Source organism: Piliocolobus tephrosceles, chromosome 12 (genome assembly GCF_002776525.5).
Source record: "Piliocolobus tephrosceles isolate RC106 chromosome 12, ASM277652v3, whole genome shotgun sequence".
NCBI classification, from domain to species: domain Eukaryota; kingdom Metazoa; phylum Chordata; class Mammalia; order Primates; family Cercopithecidae; genus Piliocolobus; species Piliocolobus tephrosceles.
In genome coordinates, this window is record NC_045445.1 from 9067129 (window position 1) to 9081503 (window position 14375).

Here is a 14375-nt window from a genome sequence, read left to right on the forward strand (position 1 = left end):
TTTAGTCAGTAATATGGCGGAACAGAATAATGGCTCTGAAGCTCTCATATCACTGTTCTAGCAGGTAGAAAAAAAAAGTAAAGAAAAAAATAAACACAAGGACCAATTCTAGATCTAACAATCTGTAAATGCACTTTTAAATTTTTTGAGCATTATTAAAATCACTACCTACTGTGTACATCTATTAGATAGGAAATGTTTCTTTTTTTGGCTTGGGGCTTATTTAATTTTATTCTTTTGTACTTAATACATCATATATACACTTTGCAAAATTGTTTTGTATTAAATGGATGGGTTTTGCCACAGCTTTAAACCAATAATGACAGCAGATGTGAATTCTACAGACCCTTGTTGTGGTTACTCTTAGTTTTGAACAAGGCTTAAGAAGTATATTGTCAGCCACAAAAATCATAGCATTAGAGTTTAACGGTGTGCCTTCATGTGTGACACCTGTTCCCAGTATCCTCCTGACTAAACACAGTATTGTTAAAAGTGCATTGGCATGATTGTCGGGAGTCTAGAGTTCTTTTCATCATTGCATTCAATTATGATTCAGAAAAATACAATTTAAACTAATTTTCATCATTTTATTCTTGTCTATTCTGATATATTCTAATTTACAATTTTGTGTGTGTGTGATTACCAGAGTATTGAAGAGGTTTCTGGGCTTTAAAGTATCAGTATCTCTCTCTCCATGTAGGTGGGTATAAAAGCTAAGCCTTTTTTATATTTCAGTTTGTAGATTACCTTTGGAGCACTATGTTGGGTGTTTTTGTCACCTGGTTAGCATATGCATTCTGTGCTTTGCTAGAGAATCAGAGTCCATGCTGTCAAGAACTTAAACACCCAGTGGAAGAGAGAAATATAGAAAAGAAGCAGGTATTCTATAAATCTTGAATGCAAAAATTAAGCTTAAAAAGTAATAATGATAATAGGAACCATTTATTGAATACTACCTATGTGCCAAGTATTGTTTTAAAACTTTACTCATATCTCATTCCTCAGTCAACCATATGAAGTAGCAACTCTCATTGTCCCAATTTTATGGTCAAGAAAATTGAGGCTTACAGGAGTTAAGAAACTTGCCAAATTAAAAATATATGGTTTATATATATATATATGTGACATGTACATAGCAGACCTAATATTTGAACCCGACTTTTGTGTAAATCTGAAACTTGACTGAATTGATATATCGATGTGCCATGGGAAAATAATTGCATAATAAAAGCCTAAATGGGAGAGGCTAACTTTGCTTGGGGGCATTGTAGAAAAAGAGAGTAGAGTAGACTTCTGAGCTTGTCTTAAAGGATAAGTGTAGGTTAGTGGGCAGAAAACAGCATTGGATCGGTGGTTGGTGGTTGCTTCAGGCCATCACAGACGAATGGGCTCTGCAGCACTTGACATTGCTATTAGGGGCAGCTGGGAGCACTGCTGTAAACCACAGCGTTTGTATGAGTAAAAGCCCAGGAGTCAGACGGCCACGGCACATCAGAGAGTTGCAAGTGGTCAGGATGTTCATGAACTGGGAAGGCAGGGAGGGAAGAGGCTGGAAAAAGTATGTTAGGCTAACTAAGCTCCTGAAGAAAAGAGACTGCATGAGAGAAGGCCAGAGGCCAATATACTCTGGGACTAGAGAGCCCCAGGCAGGGACTGGAGGATGGTGGAAAGAGCGGAGACTGGTGGAAGATTGGTGTTTGAATGAGAGCAGTATTATGTCAGGCTGTGAAGGACTTGCAGTTCAGGAGATGTTTTTCACTAAAGCATCACCGTTAGGTCCCTGCACCTCGACTCCTCTCTACTGTGCACTGGGATACAGCTTTAAATAGACAGATTCTCTTTGTCTCAGAATGAGTATTTCAACACATTAAGGGTTCTATTCCCCATTTCTGCCACTTAGTGTCAGGCAATATATTAGTTTTCTAGGGTTGCCATACAAGGTACCACGGACTGGGTGGCTTAAACAACAATTTATTTTCTCATAGTTCTGGCAGCCAAAAGTTCAAAACCAAAACGTTAGCAGGGTCGGTTCTTTCTGAGGGCTGGGAGGGGAGTACCTGTTCCAGTCCTTTCTCCTTGGCATGTAGATGGCTGTCTTCTCCCCGTCTTCATGTCTGTTTCATTAGAGCCTACTCTAGTGACCTCATTTTAACTAAATTACCTCGGTGATGACCCTATCTCCAAATATGGTCACATTTTGGTATGAGGGATAGGACTAAAACATGAATAATGGGGGTCGAGGGGGACACAATTCAACCCACAACAGATAATTTTACCTGCAATGCACACTGACAGGATCCTAGTCAGCTTCCCTTAACAGGACAGCTTCCCTGTCCCTGAGCCTTGTGAGAGCTGGGATAAATGACTTGCACATTCAAACTTCTCTTGAGAATCCTCTTGGCTGATAAAGGTTATCTGACCAAGAGATGCCTGGGAGATTAACCTTCAACCTCTGGGGGTGGCAAGTAACCAAGAGTTAGGGTGAATGAGCTATAAAAGCCTTGTGGGCCTCTTGTCACGAGGCAAAGTAACTCTATAGTTTGACTTATGCTGCAGAGCCTATGCTGTCCCCAGTGCCACATGGATCAAACCAAAACTAAACTTATCTGAGACTACATACTTCCTCTGCTCTTTCCCATCATCCTTCTCATACAGTTTTGCCACCTGAATCCCTGTCTCAAGCACTGCTTCCAAAAACCCAACCATAGATATTGTCTAATCTTTCTGTGTGTTCTTTTTCTTATTTGGCACATAGAAAAGTAAGCCAGTAAATACTGGTTATCATTCCTATTATTAATGTGACATTTATTTTGGTACTTAATTTACAGCAAACCTTCGAATACTGCTGGTATATTGCTATGCATCATAGTGATGAGAAAGATTGACTCTATCTCATTTTGATGGCCCAGAGATTCTGTGTGGGAAGTCTGAGTCAATTATAGGGGCATCAGGCTTTGAGGGAATCCTAAAATACCTAGCTAAAAGTGTGTACCCTATAGAATTTAAATATGTATATTTAAAACTGAACATTGGGATTTCAGAGCTAAGCAAGGTCTATGGCAATAGTCTTAGAAAAAATGATAGTCTTTGAAAAAACGTGACCGGGTGCAGTGACTCATGCCTGTAATCCTATCACTTTGGGAGGCCGAGGTGGGCGGATCACAGGGTCAGGAGTTCAAGACAGCCTGGCCAACATAGTGGAACCCCGTCTCTACTAAAAATACAAAAAATTAGCCGGGCGTGGTGGCAGGCACCTGTAATCCTAGCTACTTGGGAGGCTGAGGCAGGAGAATCGCTTGAACACGGGAGGCGGAAGTTGCAGTGACCACTGCACACCAGCCTGGGCAACAGTGCGAAACTCCATCTCAAAAGCGAAAACAAAACAAGCAAACAAAAAAACGTGCAACCTTTGGGGAAGCATGCAATTAGTAGGATATTGCAGTGAGCTGGAAATGCTGTAGTAGCAGGTTGGGTGAGTCAACAAAGTGTGAGTTATAACAGACCTTGTTTCAAGTATTATCAAATGTGACCTTAGGGATACACCGGTTATACAAATAAAATTTATAAATACATTAAACAAGTCGTTTGTCACAAACGAGTAGGCGTTTCACCAAGAATACTAGCATAATACAGTTCTGAGAAATCTACAGTGTGATAGCTTCACCATTTATATTTCTAATCTCCAATTACTGAGAAAGAAGATGAATCTATTTCTGAGGGAGAGAAAAAAAAGAGGTTTAAATAATTCCCTGAGCTTATACTAGGTCTACTAGAGTTAACTATTTTGCCATTCAAAATGGCTAATTTTAGATGCCTTGAGCTCCTGGCTACATAGTAAACAATTCGGACCCCACCACTGGGTTCTCACCATCTACATTTAATGTTAAAAAGATTTCACTGTTGGTATTTCATAGAGAATACATAGCATAGATATTATATTTTCATACTGATAAATTAATATAATGCAATACTGCCACCAAAAAGCTCTTATAAACAGACGCACACACACAGACACACGCACACACACACACGTTAACTAGTTAAGATAAATTTAAATACAAACATGCAGCACAAAACTGAGAAATATTTGAATATGAGACATAATCTTCTTCTGAAAATCAAATGTATGGTTTTATAACACATTCTGATAGACTGAGAATGGAATAAACAAGATATTATTTTAACTAGGACTGTAAAATCCTTGAAAATTCAGAGTAAAAATCTGTCATTAATGTATTCTGTTTGCCTCAGCACTAAAGGACATATGTTTCCTCTGAATCAGGCAGTTTCATGATGTTCCCAGGACTTGACAAAATGACACTAGCTTTCCCTATATTGTTCCCTTACAGGGAAACACATGAAAGTTCTTCAAAGATTATTGTGATATTTATTGTTGTCATTTATGTTACTATATTTAGATAACTTGATAAGCTTTCTCGACTCTTACAGTGGAGGAAAAAAGGAAATCAATATTTTTGTTAGCAGGTCAGTCCCTTATTGAATTGTTTTGTCCAGAAGTTGTTTCTAAGTTTACAAAGTCGACTATGCAATGTCATGTGAAAGTATATTTTAAAATATAACAGAACAAAGAATAAGTTTCTGTAAGTAAGTCAAAGTAATATTTAAGGATAAATTTCAAAATTCAAATTAAACGTATGTGTATTGTCATCACACTTTACCTGAAAAATATCAATAAACTTGGGGTTTATTATTTTAAGAAGTCAATATATTAAGAGATGTTATAAATAGTTAAAATTATGTTTGTGTCAGACTGCAAGTAACTTATCTTTTCCAGGATTGTTCTCTTGAAGGAACTGGTTGTATAATTTAAAAATATATTTATTAAAAATATGTGGTTCTTATGCAATTTACACAATGCGTAATTATAGGTATCCTTTAGTTAAGATTAACATTTGAAGGAGTTATGATGCAGCTCCAGAGGTTTGACGGGTATGAGGTATATAAATTGCTATATGAACAACAGCATAAGAGATACTTTATATACATTATCTCAAGTTGTCAAAATCACTTTTCAAAGTGGGTCGTATGCTATTTTACAGGAAGGGAAAAATCTTACAAAGGTTTTTTGGGTGGTACACAGAGTTATTTAACTTCACTAAGGTTGACAAATTTAGGGTCATGGACTGTCAAAAAGTCAATATATATACCTCAGAATTCTCAAAATCTCCCTCAAATTTATGTATACAATTTTGTTTGTATAGAAATGTGATTTTTTTAAAAGGGAGAATCATGACTTTTATAAGATTCTCCAAGAGTTCAGTGACCCAGAATAGTTCCCCTATGCAAACCTTAAAATTTCAGATACAAATTCCATAAGAGCAAGAGTCGTGGCACTTCTTTGACTATTTCTATTCTGTGTTGGCACACAAAACAACCAATGACATGTTTATTACAGCAATTATGAAGATATTTGTAATCATATTTTCAATACTAGAAATGATTTTTTATGACAGGAGATAAGTAAAAATGAATATAAGCCAAATATTTATGATACATCTCCATTTTGTGGATTCAGAATTCATCTCATGTAGTTGATAAGATGGCTGAAATATCTTAACTAAACAGAGGTGGTTCAATTATTTTGGTAAAAACTGAGTCATTTAGTAGCAGCAGGATATCACCTCTTAGGATATTTCAATCAGACATCAAATTCAATGTATTCAAAATGGAAGGTATCACCTGAACTCACTTCTAAACCGACTCTCTTCAAAACCTCCATATTTTTGAAATAGAATCACCATTCTCCATTTCTCTACACCTTGAAGGGTACTTCAGGTATAAAATGAAGCATGTACAAAGGCATCAAAAGGTGGAAAACATAATATGATTTGGATGCAATGCCTGGCATATAGTAGGCATTCGGTTCATACCTGTTGAATAGATAAATGCTCCTATGGATGAATACATAAATATCAAGTGGTACTGAGAATCAGAGAACAATAACACCAGAAAGAAGGCAGGTTCCAGATCTTATTGAAGTGAGAAGGTGAGATTTGGGCCTGGCCAAATGGGTTGATATTAATTTATCCACTGAACTAGAAAAACTAGGAAACAAACCAAGTATGTTAGAGGAAGCTAATGAATTCAGTTTCTAATATATTTACTTTGAAGTCTTTTTTTTTTTTTATTATACTTTAAGTTCTAGGGTACATGTGCATAGCGTGCAGGTTTGTTACATATGTATACTTGTGCCATGTTGGTGTGCTTACAAGATGTGCAAGCTGAAATTTCTAGTAATGATTTGACAAATAGGATTTGGAGCTAAAGGTAAGTTATTGATGCCAGACCTGTAGATTTGAGATACATCAGCTTATTATGGCCACCGAATCCATAAGAGAAAATAACCTGCCCCAAGAATGGGTGTAGTGAGAACAAGATAAAACCCTGGAAAATGAATACTTTAAGGGCAGGCAAAAGGAGAAGAATCCGTGAAGGTATCACACTAGCTTATCCAGGGAAACAGAGGAGATGAATCTCAGGCTCAGAGGGTCTCCAGGAGACTGAAAATGCTCTCAGGGACATGAAGTATATATGAGAGTGCAGAATGGCAGAGGTGTATTTATAGTAAAGATATGTTCATGTGGGTATAGAGATGAACAGGGGAGTATGAACTACAGAAATATGGGGAAGGGTATAAACAACTCAGAGGATGTCTTTAAAATAAATAAGGGAAGGGGATTTAAGAAATGCAAAGTCTTACAATTGAGTTAAGGAAATAAACACTCTTGAAAGAGTAAACCGGCCGGGCGCGGTGGCTCAAGCCTGTAATCCCAGCACTTTGGGAGGCCGAGACGGGCGGATCACGAGGTCAGGAGATCGAGACCATCCTAGCTAACACGGTGAAACCCCGTCTCTACTAAAAAATACAAAAACCTAGGCGGGCGAGGTGGCGGGCGCCTGTAGTCCCAGCTACTCGGGAGGCTGAGGCAGGAGAATGGCGTAAACCTGGGAGGCGGAGCTTGCAGTGAGCTGAGATCTGGCCACTGCACTCCAGCCTGGGCGACAGAGCGAGACTCCGTCTCAAAAAAAAAAAAAAAAAAAAGAAAGAGTAAACCTCAAACTAGAGTCTGTACTTAGAGCACAACAATGAACAAGATAGACACAATCGATTGCCAGTGTAAATCTAGCTGTTTTACTGTAGGACTTCTGGAAGAAAAGATTCGTTGTAGTATAACAGGTTTAAGTTAAAGACAGAACTGGGTTGTAAATGTGGCTGTGCTCCAAAGTGGTTCACCCATCTGAATGTCACTATTTCTATCATCAGGATTGAAAAAATTGTACTAACCTCAAGAACTTGTTATGAAAATTGAGAAAAGTAGTGACTTTGAGGGTATCTGGTACACAGTAGGTACTCAATAAATATTATTATTGTTGGCAGTGATCATCATAGAGTTGTTGGGAGTCATTGTTATCATTATCAGGGGAGGACTCAAGAAAAGGATAAACTGAAACAGGTCCTTGGGAAGAAATTATTGACAAATATAGATATTCCAAGGGACAAATAATCAACAGTTTGATGATTATTACTGAAGCCCAAACAAAATAAGATTTGTTGTTCAATTTATCTTGTATAGCCCTGTGTTTTTAATACCATTCTCTGTTTCCAGTTAAGCTGCAGTCAGTACTGTTTGGCAGAACTATGCACGTTCCCTCTAGATAGGCTTCCACCTGTGCATTTGCTCTTGCCCGTAAGTGACTGCCAGCTTTCCTGTTTGGCTTATCTTGAGAACATATGCAGCAGATAGAAAAGGTTGGTTATCCTCCTGTGTCTCCAGTTCTCAATCTTTCCTCATAGGATGCCTTGCCACAAATGCAGCTAGGGAGCCAGATACCTGCTTCATGGTACTGGAAGATAATGAGAGTATTTGATGTCATAAAAACCTGATTTTTAAGGTAGAAATCTCAAAATATTTTTATTTGTCGTACTTTGTATAATGTTTTATTCCAATTTTTTATTCCCTAGCACCAGCTTTGCCCTTCTTCTTTGGCAGTGCCGTCCCAACCCTAAGTTTTTCCAATATTTTATTTATTCCTGAAGTCACACAGTTTCTTAGTTGCCAAATGCAAGGCTGCCTTTCAGTGCTGACTCTGTATTCTTACAGCATTTGAAACTATTAGAGAAATCCACCTTCTTTGAATTGTCTCGTCTCATGGTTTTATGACACCTATCTTTCTTTGTCTGTTATTTATATCCTGCCTATTATCACAAAAGGTTTGTATTGACTTAAAATATAGATGCACAAGTAAAAGAAGGGGAAATAAAATAAAACTAAAAAAAGAAATCTGAAATCATTAGGAAAGAGGGGGATATATTTGGGCAAGTATTCTGCTTTTGCACCAAACGAATTTTGGGCTTCCTGGTAATCAGGAAGAAATGGTAAATTGACTGAGAATATTCTTAACCCACATTTTTTAACCCACAGAAGATAGCTGACAGTGGCTCTCTTCTCTGCCAGCTTCTTTAAGATGTGGATGCTACTCAAGGTTTGGTCTTCATCCATAGACTCTTCCTCCTTGCTTAGTTCCATTATACTTATGCTTTCAAATGCCACCACTAAGGATAACTCTCCAAATTCTAACTTCTACTTTTTCATGAGTTCTATCTACTTCCACATTATTGCCTCTAACTAATATAACTTTGACTCAACTTTTGATCTCCAAAAAACAAGAGAAAACTCATAAACAAAGCAAACTGAACACAGCTCAAACTTTCTAACTCCTACACTTGTTTGCAACTTCTTAAGAGTTTCCAAGGTTCAAAAATAATCAGGAAGCTTCCTCATCCAATCAGTCAGGACGTTTTATTAACTCTTCCATTGCAACCTTATTGTTCTTCTCATCCAGTGGCCTCAGATTCCTTTTATAATGTCCACACTGGTAAACCTGATTCTTGGTTTTTCTTCCTACAAATACAGTTCCAGTCATTTTTTTCCTTAAATTTTCATTTTCCTCCTATTCATCTTTTTCTCCAAAGCCTTCAGTGGCTTTCAATTATAGAAACAAAGTTCACATTCCTTATTGTGACTCGCAAGGTTCTTCACAATCTTACCCTTAAGACCTATTTGTGATTTAGATTCCAGATATCTCCCTAAGAAAATTCCAGATCCAGCTAAACTTATACCTCCTATTTGTTCATATGTATATTCTCATATATCTCCATACTTGAGTATTACTTTCCCTTCTCTCCTCTAGCCACATAGTTCCATTAAGGGCTCATAAAAGTGTTCCCTCTGTGCTAGAATGGTTTATATTTTTGCAACTGACACTGAGACTTCAGTATTTGTTACATAACGTTTCTATGCATACATATATTTATTCTCTCTTTAACCAGATCATCAGTTTCCTAGGGGAAAGGGTCATGTCTTATACACATATGTATTCTCAACAGCACCTAGTATAGTACAAGTTTTGTAAATATGTGTTGATTTGATTTAGAGCTATTTATACAGTTATTTCCCTACTCCATTATATCTATATGGAACTATTCACATATTATAGCAATAAGATAAGTAAAAACTGTTAAGGCTAAATATTACTATATTGCCAAATAAAAAGTCACACTGCTCCCTAACCTTTGTATCAAAATAGATCTTGCTAGTTTCCTGTTCTAATACCCACAACAGCATATGTTCCAAGCAGCAGTTGGAATCTATCAAGAAGACAGAAACTGACACAAATAGCTATTCCATAAGTATAAAATGCCATCACTGTCATTGGGCTAACACCAGGGAAGGTCGAATTGCAAAGTTAAAATGGGCCTCCCTTTCCAAGTTAAGCCTCAATGTGAACAGCCGTGGGCCAAAAAAGCGGCAAGAGTCATAAAGACTCATATGACATGAGTAATTATTTGCTTATCATGAGATGTCTCCTACAGGAAATAATAATAGTAATGTCTATCATTTATTGCATTCATACTGTGTGCCAGGCACTGTACTAAGTGCTTTACATAAATTCTACCATTTAGTCCTCTCTCCCACTTTATAAGATAGAGACCATTATTTTCCTTGTTTTACAAATGAGAAAATTGAGACATAATGAAGCAACTTGCCCGAAGTCACACAGCTAAGAAATGACTAAACTGGTACCTGAATTGGGGCAGTCCAACACATGAGTTTATACAACTTGCTCATCAGAGCTAATTCTTTCCTCCTTAATTTCTTGCCTTACATTAATAGCATGACACACTCAATGATCTGGGTAGCAACTTATTTTAATTACTTACTTGTATACACAACCATGTTGTTTCAAGAGAGGAGATGGAAAAAGCAAATATTTCATTTTGAATTACTGGCACTTTGTAAAGTTTTAAGAATTTTGACAAATTCCCATTCCCATGTTATTTTGCTGAGGAAATCAGCTGAAAGAAAGGGGCTACAGGCCAGACACAAGTCTGAAACCCAGTAGGGCAGTAATTAAACCTTAAACCTCCAAAATAATTCTTGACGCCATGTTCTTCATCCAGGGCAGTGGTACAAAGTGTGTGTTCTCGAGGCCTTAGGCATCTCCACCCCTGTGGATTTACAGGGCACATCCCTCATGGCTGCTTTGATGGGCTGGAATTGAGTGCCTACGGCTTTTCCAGACTGAGGATGCATGCTGCTACTGGCTCTACTATTTTGGATCTGGAGGGTAGTAAACCTTCTTCCACTGCTCCACTAGGCAGTGCCCCAGTGGTGACTCCGTGTGGGTGCCCCAAGCCCACATTTCCTCCTTGCGCTACCCTAGTACAGCCTTTCTGCAAGGACTCTGCTAATGTAGCAGGCTTCTGCGTGAGCACCCAGGCTTTCCCATACATACTCTGAAATCCATGTGGAAGCTGCCAAACCTCCATCACTGTTGCATTCTCTGCACCTGCAGACTTACCACTATGTGGAAACTGACAAGGATGATGGGTTGCCCCCTCCAAAACAGCAGCCTGATCTGTACCTGGGGCCCCTTGAGTCATAGCTAGAGCTGGAGCAGCAAGGATACAGGGAGCAACCTCCAGAGGTGGTTCAGGGCAGTGATATCCTGGAGCCTCACCTTCAAAACCATTCCGTCATACAAGCCCTCTGAACCTCTGATGGAAGGAGAAGCCTGAAAAATTTCTAAAATGTTTTTGAGGCCTCTTCCACTTTGTCTTAGATATTAGTACTTGGCTCCCATTTACTCATGTTAGTTTCTCTAATAAGTGGTTGCTACACAAGCCTCTAGAATTCCTTCCCTGAAAATGATCTTTCCTTCTCTACCCAAGGCCAGCATGCAAATTTACACTCTGATTCCTTTTTAAATATAAGTTCCAATTTGATATGGTTTGGATTTGTGTCCCCACCTAAATGTCGTGTCGAATTGTCATCCCCAGTGTTGGTGGAACGGCTTGGTGGGAGGAGATTGGATTATGGGAGCAGATTTCCCCCTTGCTGTTCTTGTGATAGTGAGATCTCACAACATCTGGTTGTTTAAAATTGTGTAGCACCTCCTGCTTTGCTCTCCTCCTCCTTCTCTGATCATATAAGACATGCCTGCTTCTTCTTCTGCCATGACTGAAAGTTTCCTGAGGCCTCCCCAGCCATGCTTTCTGTACAGCCTATGGAACTATGAGTCAGTTAAAAATCGTTTTTTTATAAATCACCCAGTCTCAGGTAGTTCTTTATAGCAGTGTGAGAACAGACTAATATACAACTTTAAGTCATTCCTTTGCTCCTGTATCTGATCATAGTTTGTTAAAAGTAGCCATTCCAATTCTTGATTGCTACTCTGCTTATTAATTTTCCTCTGACTTAGTGAGACCCTAAGTCATCACTCTTAAGTTCAACCTTCTACCAAGCCCTGGGACATGAGCACAATGCAGCAAAGTTCTTTGCTAAGTTGTAACAAAGGTGACCTTTGCTCCAGTGCCCAATAAGATCATTTCCATGTGAGACCTTGTCAGCCTGGCCTCTGTTGTCCATATTTCTTTCGGCGTTGTGGTCATAAACACTTCACCAGTCTCTAAGAAGTTAACTTCCCCTCATCATCCTGTCTTCCTCTGAGACCTCCAAACTCTTCCAACTTTTGCCATTACCCAGTCCCAAAGCTGTTTCCACATTTTTGGGTATTTTTATAGCAATGCCCCACTTCCCAGTACCAATTTTCTGTGTTAATCACTTTTGCATTGCTATAAAGAAAGACCTGAGGCTGGATAATTTATAAATAAAAGAGGTTTATTTGGCTCATGGATCTGCGGGCTATACAGGAAGCATGGTGCCAGCACCTGCTTCTGGTGAGGGCCTCAGGAAGCTTACAATCATGGCAGAAGATGAAGGGAAGCAGAATGTCACATGGCAAGAGGAGGGGGTAAGAGATACCAAGCTCCTTTAAACAACTATCTTTTGCATGAACTAATAGAGTGAGAACTTATTTACAAGAGGGGTATCAAGCCATTCATGAAGGATCACCACCCAAGTCCCAAACACCTCCCACTAGGCTCCACCTTCAACATTAGGGATCATATTTCAACATGAGATTTGGAGGGGACAAACACTTAAACTATATCAATGAACTTTCTTACATTGAAGCATGTTCCTTCTGTGCCTAGTTTGTTTAGAGGTTTTATCATGAAGGGATATTAAATTTCATTAAATTCTTTTTCTGCATCTATTTATATGATTTTATGGTTTGTCTTGTTCATTACATTGACATGCATCATATCATTACATTAATATGATCTATCACAATTATCAATTTCTGTATGTTAAGCCATCCTTGCATTCCTAGAATGAATCCCACTTGATAATAGTGAATGATCTTTCTGATGTGCTGTTCAGTTGGGTTTTCTTTAGTATTTTGTTGAGTATTTTTGCATCTGTGTTCATCAAGGATATTAGCCCTTAGTTTTATCTGTTGTTTCTTTGTCTGATTTTGGTATCAGGGTTCAGGTAGCCTCACAGACTGAATTAGGAAGAATTCATTGCTCTTCTTTTTTTGGAATAGTTTGAGGAAAACTGGTGTTAGCTCTTCTGTATGAGTTTGTTAGAATTTGGCAGTGAAGCCACGCATTCCTAGGCTTTTCATTATTGGGGGACATTTTTGAATTCCTGATTCAATCTCATTATTCATTACTGGTCTCTTCAGGTTTTCTATTTTTTTTTCTGGGTTCAATCTTGATTAGATTTTATGCATTCAGTAATTTATTCATTTTATCTAGGTTTTCCAGTTTGTTAGTGTGTAGTTGCTCATGATAGTCTCTGATGATCTTTTGTGTTTCTGTGTGTGAAGCTTAATCTCATCAACTTGATTGGATTGAAGGATGCAAAGTATTGTTTCTGGGTGTTGCCAGGAGAGATTAACATTTAAGTCAGTGGACTCGGAAAGAAAAACCCACCCTCAAGAAGTCCCACCCACAATGTGGGTGAGTACCATGCAATCAGCTGCCAGTGCAGCTAGAAAAAGCAGGCAAAAGAAGGTGGAAGAAGCTGACTTGCTGAGTCTTCCAGCCTTCATCTTTCTCCTGTGCTGGATGTGTCCTGCCCTCAAACATCAGACTCCAAGTTCTTCAGCTTTCTGACTCTTGGACTTACAGCAGTGGTTTGCCAGGGGCTCTCAGACCTTCAGCCACAGACTGAAGGCTGCACTGTCAGCTTCCCTACTTTTGAGGTTTTGGGACTCGGACTGAGCTACTGGCTTCCTATCTCTTCAACTTGCAGATGTTCTATCATGGGAGTTCACCTTATGATCTTGTGAGTCAATTATCCTTAATAAACTCCCTTTCATATATGCATATATCCTATCAGTTCTGCCCCTCTAGAGGATCCTAATACACTATTATTTTACTTTTAATACCTCCTTTTATATATCTTATTTTGTTCATTTGAGTATTCGCTCTGTTTTTGTTGGTCTAATGAATGCTTAATTGATTTTTCTATCATTTCAAAAAGCCATGCTTTGTTTTCATTGAACTTTTGTATTTTTGTAGTCACTATTTTCTTTTAGTTTTGCTTAAATCTTTATTATTCTTTCCTTCCTACTAATTTTGAACTTGCTTTGTTCTTGAAGGTGTTTTGTATTGCTTACAAACTTTTGTATTAACACTGCTTTTGCTATGCTTCATAGATTTTCATATCTTGTGTTTTCATTTTCATTTGTTTCAAAAAATTTTTTGATTTCCACTTTAATTTCTTTCTTGATCCAGTGGTCATTCAGGAGCATATTGTTTGATTTTTACGTATTTGTTTAGTTTCCAAAATTCCTCTTGATATTGATTTTTAGTGTTCTTAATCCATTGTGACCTGAGAAGATATTTTATATAATTTTGAGTTTTTAAAATTTGTTGAAACTTGTTTTGTGGCTTAGTATATGATCTTTCCTGGAGAATATTCCATGTACTGTTGAGATGA